The sequence below is a fragment of the Musca autumnalis genome, unplaced genomic scaffold (assembly GCF_047663935.1).
Source record: "Musca autumnalis isolate F117 unplaced genomic scaffold, ASM4766393v1 scaffold_1, whole genome shotgun sequence".
NCBI lineage: Eukaryota > Metazoa > Arthropoda > Insecta > Diptera > Muscidae > Musca > Musca autumnalis.
In genome coordinates this window covers 6,323,209-6,338,943 of record NW_027411644.1, presented here as the reverse complement: position 1 = coordinate 6,338,943, position 15,735 = coordinate 6,323,209, and the positions used below count along the sequence as shown (strand labels likewise).

Sequence of the window (15,735 nt, the reverse complement as noted above, 5' to 3'; positions counted from 1 at the left end):
TAGGGATATGGTCATAGAAAATTAGGGTCACCATTCATTGTATTGGTTTTTGCACACTCATAGGTTTTAACTACTTAGCTATTGGCAAATCCGACAGATTATTTTTTACTTGTGTACATTGCACAAAAGCTATGGAGCTATGGAACCATATTTAAGTATATCTTAAAAAATAATCTTTGCAAACATCTGTCTCAATTTTTTTTTTCAGTATCTGCATTTAAATTTATGTTCCTCTGCTCAAATCGAAATATTCATTTATATTTATGTAACTACATATGTAATATGCATACATAGACACAGACATGTTTGTAAGTAATCCATGTGGACTAAATGTATTTGCATACATTCGCCGATTGCTGCAGCTGCTTAGAATCAGATGGTGATTATGGCATGGGACTCTGAAGTCTGGCTGCAATAAATTAGAAAAAACGGCATTAAAAACAAGAAAAAGAGGACTATAGTCGGACAGGGCCGACCATGTGATACCCTACACCACTTCCACTAGGGACTTGTTTTCGACGGAATTTGTTGTTACAAAAAAATTAAACTTTGTATTGAAAAAAATACCACAGGCCTTTCCAGTCAATATTTCGAGGTATTACAGTAATTTTTAACCAAGTGTACAGCATTGTACTTAGCATCAATTAAGAAACAAACAGGGAATTTCTGTATCATGGTTTCAAAACTGTTCTATCCTGATTGCAGCATTAAAGTAGAATTGTGCCATCTTGTTTATAATTCACTATCCTAGTTCAAAAAAAAAAAAAAAAAAAAAAAAAAAAAACAAAAACAAGTAAAAGAGGGCTATAGTCGGACAGGGCTGCCCATCTGATACCCTACACCACCTCCCTTAGGCACTAGTTTAGTTTGTATTACAATTGGGCAATTGAACGAACTACTTCACTGTCCTACATAGTTCAAAAAAGTATGAGTAACATCATACAAACTAACTTGAGATATTGAGTATACGCATTGCCCAACTCTAGTCTGTATACATACATATTCTTCAGAAAATAAAATTTGTATCGAGAAAAAATGCCTAAGGCATTTTCAAACAGCCTTTCCCACTACTATTTCGTGGTGCATATTTTATATACTAATTTTTAACCAAGGGAAGCACAAAAACTTTAAGACCCCGTACAGCGTTGCAGTTATCATCGATTAAAAACTGGGAATTTCTGCATCATGATTTCAAAACTTTTCTATCAATTTAATTCATAGTTAACTGTCGTAGTTCAAAAAAAGTACATATGTGTAATGTCACACAAACTAACATGTGAAATTACGCATGCACAGTTTTTACATACAAACGACAGGAGTTCATTGAACTAGATAGCGAACCAGGTGGTTCAATTTAACTAGATTGGCACAACTCTACATGGAGGGTAAATTTAGTTCTGTACAAACAAACCACAAGGAGAAAGGAAACCCAGTTCCGTTATAAAACCGCTTTTTTATATAATCAAGGGAGAGGTTAAGAGATGGTTTAAAACTCTGGGAGCCCGTATATACTAGGCTTTAACTCTGTTATCTGACCACGAACTTCAACATACTTGACATCAGTGTAAAGTTCAAGAGTTCATCTTTTGAATACAATTTACGTGGGTGGAACATATCTTCCAGGAATAAGGGTTCAATTTGATCAATTTTCACACAAAAGTATGGGTCCATTTAAACCGCTAAATATTATCTCATCATCATGGTTAATTGCGTGCATCTTCCTTGTCATAAACCCAAACTTACTTAAAATTTCGCGCAAATCAGACTATCATTGCGACCTACATAGCCGCTGCAAATACGGATAAAAATTTTGTTTTTGGTCCATTTCACTCCCTAAATATTTCACAATCATCACCAATAACTGTTAGTGGCTATTCTGGAATCCCACATCCATACAGAATTTAGTAACGATTGGTCCATAATTGCGGCCTAAAGTTTGATTCTAAAAAAAACAGAGAACATCATGTTTCTTACATACCTTAAAATATAAAATATGTATATAACATTGGTGACATTCACACATTTATTCATTAGATTAGCTTGTATACAATAACAATTACCGAATAATCTTATGTCAATTAGACCCGATAGATTAGACCATAAAAGAATAAAAACACTTTGCAAGTCAAGTGTTGTATTAAAACACAACACAGGCACAACAAAAGATGACAAACTTTACATAACTTGAGGGGCATAATTTCTCCTTCTAAGCAATAAAATTCAAATTCGATTTTTTCAAAGGGAGATCAATTGTCATTGCAAGAAAATTGACCCATTATTAATTTTACTTGCTCTGTTTTTTAACGATCTTCGTTTCATATTTTCGAATTTTTGCATTGCAATTTAAAATATTTGGTATTATATTTCTCTTGTTTTTCTTTGCAGGCTATTGGCCATTGGGCTTTACGTGGTGCAATATTTACGTTACCTGTGATGTAATGACCTGTTCGTCCAGAATCTTACACATGAGTTTAATATCGATGCGTCGCTACTTGGGTATACGAAATCCGTTCGTCATCCAAACATTTGTCCGGCATGAAAATTGCCATAGTTTGGCTACTGGCAATGCGTGCCTCAAGTTCTTTAACTGTATTGGTTAAGTTTAATGATAAAAGAATGGGTGTATTAAGGTGGAATGCAATTTTAGCAAATGCCTGAATTGATAAAAATATTTGCAAAATAAATAAATGAGTTATTAATTAATTAATTCATTGTAAAGCAATTAACTGAGGATTAATTTTGTATTTTCTCAAACGCTAACTAAAACATAAATGCATATCACCCTAATATTGTCAGAAATATATGTCTATTATGTTGAGTTTAATGCAATGCGGCACAAAAACCACAACAATAAACCCAAGTTTTTTTATTGTGCCATCACGGATGCAACTGCAACAATGAATGTTGATAACTTTTCCTTGCCGTAACGAAATATTGCCTCCTTTTATTTACATTGACGACTTTTTTGCCATAAAAGTGACATTGCAATATTCTTTTCTCTTTCTTCCTTACTTCTTTTCCGTTTTAATAGGCCTAGCCAACGAAAAGAATATCATGCCATAGCGAATATTTGCGTTATAAACAATAGAGCGTTTTTCGTATTCGGCTCCATGGTGGCATTTTACATACCCATGGTGATGATGGTAATCACGTACGCTCTGACCATTCCATTGTTACGGAAGAAGGCTCGATTTGCTATCGAACATCCGGAAAGCGATTTATTTCGCCTGCAAGTTTATTGTACACTCTCTTTATGCAAATGCATTTGCAGTTGTAAATGTCATTGTGGTTACTTTGTCAGTGTTAAGGTGAACGTTTCGAGATGTGCCAGAAGTCGTTTTTATTATCCACATTACAAAGAAAAAATATTAAATATGGAAAATAGTTGCATTTTGTAGACATTAACTGTTTGGGTTTTTCTGTAAATCTGAAATTCATGAGGAAAACTCAGCCTTCACACTAAATTTTTTAATTTGATTTTTATTATTGGTCCTCAAGCGTATGAATGTTGATGTTACTTATACGTCGTATAGTACGCTGTTACAGAATGTCTTATTTTTCAGGGCCACGGTATTGATACTACATATGCTGCATTGTTAAGTGTATCGGAAATGAAGGCAACCAATATGACTTTGTCCTTTTTGCTATTTTAATTTTTTAAGAGATATTAAGAAAAATAAAAAGGCTAATGCCTCCCTTAAGCCTTGGATTATATTTATTAATAGAAGCTTTCATAATACGATGTAAGTGTTTCTTTCTTAAGGTTATGTCAAAATTTTACTCACAAAAAAACATTTGTTAATGTTTCACATAGCTAACTATTGGGAGCCATAGTGATGCAAAGATAGTCCCACCTTGCACTCAAAAGGTCAGTGATTCACTCCAAAACAGAGCAGCAAATAATTTGGCTGTGATATTTTCTGAATATTACGGCTATGGAAATTTTGAGATTCGGCGATAAACATGCGGCTCCATATCAATTAACTAGAATAGAATTAACATTTTTGTAAAAAAATTATTTTTTTGTGAAAAAATTTAAAATTTGTAATTTTATTTCAAATTTTGAACAAATTCAACTATGACAGAACGATACGATTCATTGCAAATAAAAATTATTTATTTTACAAATAAAAACATTTAAATAACTTTTGGTCGCAGATTTTGAATTTTAAATGTGATTTTGGACTCAACGTATTTGGGTAATACGGATGCTCAGAGAGCGTTGTTGTGGTAGAAAGGTGAAATATTTTTGTACGTCCCGTCGTTAATTAGGTATAGCAGTAAAAAAATTAAAAAACGACTCCTTTGTTTTTTATAAAACTCATATGAAAACTCATATATTTGTGTTTAGAAAAGTAATAAAGTATCAATCAGCTGTGCCGACAGAGATATACCCTCAGTCTCGGACCTAAAGGAAAGAAGCAAACACAATACTTCTGACGTCTATAGGGGTTTTTTGAGTTTTCGGACCAATTTCTCAGGAAGTATTGATTTGCCCCCGAAAAAATGTTAGCGTTTTAACTACCGTCAAATACAAAACATGTTACCAAAAGTTTTAAAACGATCCCAGATGTGTCCTTAAACTGCACTTCTTCTAAACTTTGTGTGGGAGTTACCCGAAAGAGTTGTCCGATCTAGTCGATATTCGGACATAATTTGAGGCTGTATGAAATAATACGACGCAAAACGTTTGGACCAAATCGGTTTCTCCCTTGCAGGCTTATTTGGAAATTTTGGGCCATTATATCGGCAAGTATGGACTACCCGAAAAAATTACACCGTCGTAACAGGGCCGGTAACAACAACTTTTGGAAAAAGATCAAAACGATCCGATATGACCTATTAAACTGCACTTCGATATAGTCCATGTTCCAACCTGATACATGAGTAGATGAAATAATACAATGTGCAAAGTTTGTATCAATCAGAAACTCCCTGCGAAAGTCATTGCGTATTTGCCATGTAGTTGCTGCCGTCAATACAGCTGGCAAACCATCGATGGAAATATCGATATTATCGATACTTAATTTGTTACACCAATATCGACGAATAGTTTTTTATATCGATATTATCGGCCATTTTGACATCACTAAAGAAAAGCCATAGAAGCAATAGCCAGAAATTGTTATACCCTCAGCCAAAAATGTGCCTCATCGAAATAATGGTTTTAGACCTCAAGTATTTTTGGACGAAGTTCGTTTCAGACTATATGGAGTCGATTTAGCATTTAGAGTCCGTGCGTCTGTCTGTCGGACTGGTTGGAGATCACGATAACAGATCAAGCGATTCGAACCAAATTTTCCATTTCGTAATATTTCGCCCAAAGTTGGAATATGAGCCATATCGGTCCAATTCTTCGAGTACGTACCCCACAAAAGTTCAAAATTGTTCTGTAAAATGTTGTTAACGATAACTATCAAAGAGATCAACCGATTTGTTCCAAACTTTGCACATCCTATTATTAAATTAAAAACATATCAATGCTTGACTTTGGTGTCGGCGTCGCCCCGTTGTTGTTGTTTTTTCTCAACGCTCAACACAAAACTCTAATCAAACGTTGTATGTCATTTCAGCTTCAGGCTAAAAGTTGTCACACTTTCCAACAAAATGTTAAATGACGACTGGAGACACTGCGTGTTGCTTAGGCCGCAAACTTTTCTAATTCGCCTCATATTTCACTGACATGCAAAATGTAAACAAAACACATTTGTCGGCCAGTTTGGATTCTAAATAAATAGGAGCAGGAAATCTACAATAGTATCGATATTTTGAAACGGAAATATCGAAATAATCGAATGTGGCCGATATCGATAGTTTGCCAGCTCTAGCCGTCAAGGTTTCTTGGAACTTTTAGGCCATTATCTCATGAAGTATGGACTTGCCCCCGAAAAAAATTGTACCGTTGTAAAGGGCAAGGACAACCTGATTAAAAAAATCAAAACGATCCGAGAGGAGCTCTTAAAGTACACATTTCCGAAGGATGGACCGATATACTCCATATTCCCTTCGGGAGTTATCGTGCGGACCATTTTATCGAAAAATTTTTAACTTTTGTGGCGTAGGTATCGGAAGGAGTAGACCGATAGGACCAGTTTGGACAAAATATTACGAATGCAACATTTTGGACCGGATCGATTGCTTCGTCCGAGAGTTATCGTGCCAACTGCCAACCAGACAGACATTGCTCAATCGACTCCAAATTGTCTGAAACAGATTTCGTTCAAACATACTTTGGGTATGATGAGGCACATTTTTAGACGTATCAATGTTTTATATATCTTCAAAGGCTGAGTGTATAAAATTCTATAATTAATATGAAAAAAACGCATTTTTACCCGTATAATTTCCACAAATTTAAAAAAGTTTTTAACGGACGTCTTGCGCCATTCATCATCGTATCTTTACGCAACTGTCGGAAGTGTGGTGGGCAGTAGCAGTCTTGGTGCCATTGTTGGTTGTGGCGGCGACAACAGTTACTCTAACAATGATAAACGAAGTTTATCTGTACACTTAAAAAAAAAAGTGTTAAACGGACGGAACGGGAAACTCTTAGGCATCATTCTACGAAGATGAAAATTTGTTCAATGCTGTTCCCTTAAAGTTCTACTCCACTAAACTTGGAATAACACTAAAATTTAGTACCTGAGGAAAAATAAAATAGATCACGTCGTGTAAAAGCAACGGTATTTTATTAAAAAGGGCTTGAAAGGCAATAATCCTACCTACGTAACCAAAAACAATGAACACAAATCAGTTGCAGTTTCGAGATATAGTCTCTTTTCCAGAAATGTGCAAAAATTACGTATTTTCGAAAATTTGGAAAAATGACATCTTTAGGAACACGGCACGCCCACACATTCTAATATTTTGATCTAATTTTTTGATTTCCCTAGTTTCAATATGCTTACTATCGAGTCCCATATAAATTATTAACGATCGGCATCTAAAAAAATTTGGGTATTGGCCAGGAAAATTGATTTCTGAATAACCGTGTGCCGCTTTTACCCGCTTTGTTGGTATGGTAGCGTTTGAGTGTTGTCCATACTTATACGCATTCTTAATAAAATGACTATAGTAGGAACACAGAAAAAGATATTTTCAATATTCCCAGCTAATAAGAATAATCAGAATTCACTTTTCTATAATTATGCAATTAATTTAACTAATGTACGAACAATTTCACTGGGGTCACTAGAACAAGAAATGATGATGCACTGTACAACAACAACATCTGACAGACAACACACACCAACCTTATTGACTTAATTTTAGTTAGAAATTTCTTATCCCTGTAATTAAATTTTTATTGAACAAAAATAATCTCTCATTAAATTAACTTAAATTGATTTGTTTTTAATTTTCTTCTCCCCCTTTCTCCAACTCTCTCCTCGCTTACAGCTTACGACCACAACATTCGATGCAGAAAATCTAAATGCACAGTAGTTTTAGCAATAATTCTAGTTTTAGTAAATATTGATTCGCTGGTGGCAGTGCAGCAAGTGGAGATGGCGACACGCATCGCAACTTTTACCATGGCTACGAAAAACAATCCTCTACTCATCTTAGCAATTCATCGAATTTTACCAATGGCAATAATGGTAGCAATTGTGGTGGTGGATTCTGCCGGCCCAATAACGACACCGGGACAACGACGACCAACACCTGTCGTTTTCGCAGTGGCATCTTGCGCCATTCATCATCGTCATCTTTACGCTGCAAACCAAATAACTTAAAAGATTTGGTTGCTACTACCACAACTGCCGGAAGTGTAGTGTTGTGGGCAGCAGCAATCTTGGTGCCATTGGTGGTGATGGCGGCGGTAGCAGTTACTCTAACAATAATAAACGACGTTTATCTGTACACAGCCATCAAGGGCATCGATGAAAGCATTCCGGGGCGGCACTGGCAACTATTGGCGTTCTTCGCATGCTGGTAATGCGAATCTAATAGATAGGTAATTTATACTTTAGGACAATGAGTCTGAGTGTGTATGTGTTTTATTGTGAAAAAAATGAACTGGAAAATACACTTGAAAAAACTCCACGAATAATATAAGTTAATATAATAAAAAATGATTTGCTTTTTAAAGAATAAGCCGAATAAATAACCCACAAAGTAATGTTAATAAACTGAGTTTGCATTAACAGTGCTTGGATGATTTCGCAACACATTTCATCGTATTTTGTATTGGTACCTACTATGCTAGAATGTCCCTTATACGGCCGGTTTATATAATACCTCTAGTTCATCGATTCCGTCATTGTCAACAGTCACCTTATAATCATTGTTTTCGGATTTGTGATTGATTAAAACGTTGTCTTATCATATCCTAGCTTAAAGGCTTATTTTACAGACAATTCAAAGTTTTAATCCCTCCATCTTGTTCAGATGCAGAGTTTATTAATTTACATTTTCTTCAGTGTACACACTGATACGCCAAACCGGTAATAGCATGTGAGGTGAACACTGAACATGAGGACGAATAATAATGCTGTAAGGTAGATATACTAGGACACCGTGAGCACATCAACAATAGCACAGCATAAAAATGGAAATCAGTTTTTACTGGCATTTTCTTTACCCGACCGACGAGACAAGGCATCATTTATTAAGGCGAACAACATCATGTGTCAATATTCAAGTCTTAAAGTTATTAGTAAGCGATTTAAGCTGATGGTGATGAAAGGGATAAAGTGTTAAAGAAGAAGTATTTATTTCAAATAGAAAGAATAAAGAAATGGAAAATTGTTAACAAATTGTAATCAATTTTGACATTAGGCAAAGAGAAGACAATGTAAATTTACATCATAGCTGTAATTTAGCTTTTTAAGCGGTAGTTTTTCTTTCAACAGCGGAGTATATAAACAATAACGTCAGACAGGCATAATAAATTTCAATATTTGAAAAACAATAACAAATACCTAAAACCATAAACAACAAGTTTAAATAAATTACCATAATATTTGTTACCTGTATTACGGGCAACAACGATCTTCAGTTCTAGCTGTGAAATGTTAATAGACGACAACAAATCTCATCCATAAAGCTTGCAATGAACATAAATTTGAGTTTACTCTTCTGTTGGGGAAATTTTAAAACCACATTTTCAGCTTTACTTCCCAGTCCATTCAAAACAATGATACAACCATACAAACCACCAAAAAATATTTTCATGGGAAACTATAATAGTACTTCGTCCGCACCCGCTTTTAGCCAGTGGAAATGAGAAACGACAAACCAACAAGTTTTAACCATTGCCAATGCCATTATTGCTGGGTGGAAATGCGGTTGGATGGTTTTTGTTTTCCTCGACAACTTTTCAGCATCATACATGTAACAATTTTATGCCACACAAAAATAGTTACCTTGAATGTATTACCTTTTTCTCATGCAAAACCAGCCTGTAAATTTGACACTAGCTTACCGTTTTGTGATGGAAATTTTTAATTCACATTTGAATGGCAGAAGGAAAATGAGGGCTACCATTACAATTTGTTGGCTCTAGTACCGTAAATTATTTCCCAATGAACTGTGATTGTTCTTTCTTAAAAAAAATTGGAAAGCTATGAATCGACGTCTTAGTTTAGAAGCCTAAGTAGCGTTTCTTTGAATGCTATGAATCGACGTTTTAGTTTAGAAGCCTAAGTAGCGTTTCTTTATTCAAGGACAAAGTCATCGATTTCTATTGAAGTTTGCGTTATCTTCATGTCTTAAATCATAGAAATTTCCGAAATGAAAAAAATCGACTTTTTTAAGAGAGCCCAGAAAGTAACTTTTTCACCAGAGTATCTAAAATAGCATTTGTTTCAATTTTAAAATAATTTTCACGGTTTTTATCTTGTTTTTCATTTTGAAGTTGTAACATTTTCCCTCCGGCAGTATGTGAAGAAAACGCATTAAAGCACTAAAAACACAACAGCCACTGACTGTTTTAACCTGGAAAATAACAACCGCATACGAAATAAAATTGCAATTCTATTTACCTATCATAGTCTAGCCCCAAATGCACACACAAAATAGAAAATATAGAGCAAGGAATACGGCCATTAGAACTGGCTGCTGAATGCAACTAACAACAACTACATATAGCAACAAAGAACATTTTATGAACATGCATGAAATAATAATAATAACAGTAATGTACGAGAATAACTGCAGTAATTTTTAGGGTGAACGATGATGAGAATGGCGGCTGATAGCATTTAAACAACAACTTAAACCATCCAAAATGGAGAACAATTTTGGAGAAAGCCCCAGAATTTGGCACAGTGTGTTGATTATGGAACATAGTAATTCTCCTAAATATTGTACACTTTGTTGTGTTTCCGGGGGGGATTCGGTTGAGTTTAGAAAAGCGAAGGGGTTTTAAAGACAGTATTCCCCGGTCGCACAAAGCTTTTTGTGGTATTAACTTCTTAAAATAATATTCTTAGTTTAAATTATTTTGAAATGATTATTTCTCTTTGTTGGTATGCCACGAAACCCTGACCCAGTGTAAACAACATATCGTCACATACATGATTTAGCTAAATACCCTCACTGACATATGTAAATGCTAAAAGTCAACATTTACATAGACACTCTCATTGTAAGGACTCAGTCACACAAATTACCACAATTGGATAAAAACAAGAGTCAAACAGACTAGGCTGGTTGGTAGTGACACTGACAGGTGTCAATGTTTGTCAAGTAGAGAATTATTTAAACACGAGAGGAAAATTCATAATGATTTACATTTAATTTGCCGTCAAACAAATGCTAAAATAATCTTCTTCTTCTTTATTTGCAAATCCGTATTCGGATATTAGCGATCATACAATGTTAATTATTACAGAGTTATTTAATTACATATTATAAAATAAAAAAATATTTCATTCAATTATAGCTAGTTCTCTGTTTCTTGCGGCGCTTAAAAGGCTTATTTCATCTTGGTGTCCTGTCCATTCCCGAATGTTTTTCATCCATGTTATTTCTCGTCTTCCTCTTGGTCTGCGACCTTCAATTTTGGTTCTTATAATAGCTTGGAGGAGATTATATTTTCTATTTCGCATAATGTGTCCCAAATAAGCAGTTTTTCTCGTCTTTATAGTTCTGATAATTTGATTTTCGGTATTCATTCGCCTCAGTACTTCATTATTTGAGATGTGATTTGTCCAGGATATCTTTAAGATCCGTCGGTATATCCAAATTTCAAACGAGTGCAGTCTTCTCTCGTCTGCTGCTTTTAGTGTCCATGTTTCTGCCGAGTATAATAGTACTGACCATATGTAGCATTTTACAAATCGTTTTTTTGTTTCCAGAGTTATGCCATGGCTCGTTAATATTTTTCGATACTTAAAAAAAGAGTTTCTTGCCATTTCAATTCGACATTTTATTTCTTTTGATGGATCCCAGTTTTCATTAATTTGAACTCCGAGATATTTGAATGTTGAGACTCTTTCTATTTGAGTACCATTGATGCTTAAAGGAGTGTTGGATTCGATGCCCCTTCTACTTATAATCATAAACTTTGTCTTTTTTATATTAATTTTTAAGGCATATGACGTACTGGCATGTTCAAGAGCATCTATTAGTTTTTGTAGTCCTGTCGTCGGCATAACGTATATTGTTTATAATTGTGTGTTTATTCTTATTCCGATGTTTTTCGCACATATTGAATCCTCAAATATTTTTTGGGAGTATAAATTAAACAGAAGGGGCGATAGTACGCAACCCTGCCTTACACCTTTCGAGATTGGAACATTTCCAGTAAGTTCACCATCTACTTGAATGTTTGCTGTCTGTTGCCAGTATAGGTTTTTGATGCATTTTATATCGCTATCCTCTAACCCAATTGAAATCAAAATTTTCATCAATTTGTCATGGTTGACCTATCGAATGCCTTCTCGTAGTCGACAAAACATATATATACATCCTTTTGTACATCGCGGCAATTTTGTATAAGTACATTCAGGCTAAGTAGGGCCTCTCGAGTTCCCATGCCTTCCTTGAAGCCAAATTGCGATTTTCCCATGTGTGCTTCGCATATTGGGTATATGCGCCTATGTATTATCTTTAAGAATATTTTAAGGGCATGACTTATTAATCTATAATCTCCGCACGTCTTCGCGTTATTTTTCTTGGGAATCATAATAAAAGTAGATTTCAGCCAATCTTGAGGGTATTGTCCTGTTTCATAAATTTGGTTGAATAATTTCAACAATAGTTGTTTATTTCTTCCATCTAGTAATTTAAATAATTCAGATGGGACTTCATCCGGCCCGGTAGCTTTGTTGTTTTTCATTGAATTTATGGCCACATCTAATTCGCTTCCTGTAATGCGTCTTCCTCTAAAATTGGTTCCTCTATCTGTGTTATGCATTTCTGTTCTTGTGGTATCTGTGAACAGACTTCTAATATATTTTTCCCAGTGTTTCTTATTCTCTGAAGTTTCGTATATGGCTGTATTATTCTCGTCGAAAATAAATGCAGTGTGGAGATTGAAGTTCTCATGTAGGATTTGGAGTCTTTCAATTTCCTGGCACTGTTTATTTAATTGCTCATTTTTTGCGGCCCGAATTGCAACTTTTATTTCTTGGTTAATTTCCCAATATTTTTCATAATTTGAGTTCTTATATTGGCTCCTTTCTATGCGAAGTGCGCGTATCTCGTCCGTCATCCATGTGTCTTCTCTTTTAGCTGTTGTGGTTCCAAGGATATTGTTGGTAATGATATTCACGGAGTTTTTTTTACATTGTTCCACAGATTTTCGACATCTTCTCCATCAATATTGCATAGTTCTGCATTAAGGTGATCTTTCATGGATTGTTTAGTGGAAGGATCATTTAATTTTTGAATATTAATTCTTCGCTTTGGTGTTTTCTTTCGGATGGTAGTTAGCTTTATCTGTAGTTTGCACAACAGAAGATTATGGTCCGAGGGAACATCTGCTCCTGGGTACGTAGAGCATTTATTTATGCAGGAGGAATATCGCTTATTTATTAAAATGTAGTCGATTTGGTTTCTAACAATATTTCTGTTATTGTCTTGCGGCGATTTCCAGGTGTAAAGCCGTCTTGGGTGGAGGCGAAACATAGTATTCCCAATCTTAAAACGGTGTTCTTGACAAAATTGTATCAATCGTTCTCCTCTTTCATTCCGATGTCCTAGGACAAATTTTCCTGTGATTCCTGTTGTTTCTTCTTGCCCAACTTTAGCATTAAAATCTCCTTGGATTATGGTAATGTCGTGTGGTTTTGTCATCTTTAATAAATTTTCAACGTCGCAATAAAACTGTTCCAATTCGTCGTTATCGCTATCGCATGTTGGCGCATATACTTGAATTATGTTCATGTTTATAGGTTTTGCTGATATTTTTACCATCATCGCCCTATCAGAAATTAGAACATATCCAGCAACACAGGCCGCTATGTTGCTTTTTACTATTATAGCGACACCCTTTCCTCTTCCTTCTCTGTTTCCGAAATAGTAAATTTTTGCGTTCTGGGAAACAAATTCCGCATCCTCCGTCCACCACGTTTTACTGATACCCAGGATGTCAATTTGTAGTCTTTCCATTTCGCTTATGGTGTTGTCTAGTTTCCCAAGCTCATAAAGGCTTCTCACATTCCAGGTTCCTATCATAAGTTTGGTTTTGGTTTTACCTCCGGGGATTCTTAGCACCCTCTGATTGCCGGAGACTGAGGGCCGTAGGTTATTTTGTGTGTTCATTGTAATTGTATGATTTTCTAGGACTTATATACTTCAGTGGTTTGCCGGGGCCTTCTGAACGGTTTAGAGTATTCCGTCTCCATATTCAGCCGCTCCTCCTGGAGTTCAGACGCTGTTTGCTGCCGCCAATCCTTTGGTCAGACGCTGCCGTTTTCCATTTTTTTCTTTTTGTTCGCCCCGCATATTTTATTTCTGCGGTACCCGCCATATCTGATGAGCATTCCCCTATCCACCACCTGGGGAGGCGTTCGATGGGAGAGGAAAAAAGGGAAAAAATAACTCCGCACGGAAAAATAATAACAAACATCAAAAAATATTTAAGCGGTTATATTCAAAACCTTTTCGGACATTTCCTAATTAAAAACCCCTTCATTTGAATGTGATTTTGTGAAATGACCTCCATTATAATGATTAAAAATTGACTTTTTTGCGGCTTCCTGCATGTTGAGAGACATAGAGTTTTGTTGTGAATTTACAATAATTTCTTTGTCACTCAAATTGAACGGTATCATTTTCCAGGACATAAATGGAAATATGTAAGTATATTGTCCTTTACTCTGTCTCCCTGTCATATTTCTGGTAATGGACTTGGTAGCTCTATCTATGACAATGACTCACTTATACACATCCAACTGCAGTTGTGGTACACGTTAAAGTGAGATGCCAGCAATATCGACTCTATATAAAATACACTCGAGAAACTCACGTAAATGTAACCAGGCATCGGATGAAATTTTGAACATCATCCGGCTGTTGTCATGCAAACATGCAGTGCTTTCTCGTGCAAGGACGCATAGATGAATGATAAATGGGGATGAGCATGTGAAGGTGAATATAAAACTAGTTGTTATTGTTAGTGTCCTCGGTGAAAGTGTTTTTTTTTTTTTTTTCAAATAAAAAAATCAAAAGGCGAAAGAACTATAACAAAACTCAATGCGGACCTAAATTATAAAAAAATATTTCATCCCGCTTTATTTGTTTTTCCGACACTAGGAATGTGCTTTACTTTTTCCTCGTGAAAAGCGTAAGAAGCAATTTGCAAATTATCAGAAGCTAACGCAGCATAACTATATTCTCGAACATATAATAAACTCAGACAGTTATTTTATCGATCATTTGACTCTTCATCTACCTTATTTACTTACTTAAAAAAACATTGTTCCACAACATCCCATACGGGACAAGGGAGACTTCTCTCATATCAATGAGTGCACCCCGATTTATATTTAGCTCAATGATATGGGACCTACTGTTTATCGCCGAGTCCGAACGGCGTGTCTTAAGACACCACTTGTGGAGAAGTTTTTCAAGGCTGAAATACTCAGGAAATGTCGCCAACATTACTGAGGGGTATTTTGCCACCGTTGAAAAATGTTTGATGTTGCTTGGCCGGGGAATCGAACCCCCGACCTTCTGCGTGCAAGGCGGGCGTGCATACCATTGCACCACGGTGGCACCCCGGCCGAAGGCCGGCTATTTGAAGAAAAATTTATAATTTAAAAGAAAATTTTGATCCCGTTCCCGAGATTTGCGCCTGTGCATAGGAGAAAGTCTTAAATACCCTGCCAAAGGCCGGCTATTTAGAAAAAAAAAACAATTTAAAAGAACATTTTGTTCAATATTTACTTACTTAGCTGGCCCATTACAGAGCATTTGTTCCATAGGCCGAACTAAGGAAAGATCTCCATTTCTCTCTATTTGTTGCTTCGCACTCTGGAATACCACGCCTTTTCATCTCTTCGTCCACTTGTTTGCGCCGTCTATTCCTTGGCCTGCCAATTCTGTGTGCACTGACAAGCGGTCCGTATTTATACGCCTTTTTAGCGGGTTCATATTCGCTCATTATTTGATATGGCCTAGCCAACGCAATCGCTGCATCTCGATACGTTTAACTATATTGATGTCGTTGTATAGCAGATACAGCTCGTGGTTCATGCGACGTCTATATTTACCGTCAACGCAGATTGGTCCGTAGATCTTTCGAAGTATTTTTTCTCTTAAACACACCAAGCATTGCCATGTCTG

General features: G+C 35.7%; 1 protein-coding gene across 1 annotated transcript in view; it reads left to right on the top strand.

Annotated features, from left to right (window-relative positions):
* Positions 1 to 15,735, top strand: part of LOC141390149 (uncharacterized) — a 97,495-nt gene that overhangs the window by 75,253 nt on the left and 6,507 nt on the right. The window contains exon 4 of the mRNA XM_073962833.1: positions 7,399 to 7,954. The gene's annotated coding sequence lies outside the window, so the exon portion shown is untranslated. The remainder of the gene's footprint in view (positions 1 to 7,398; positions 7,955 to 15,735) is intronic.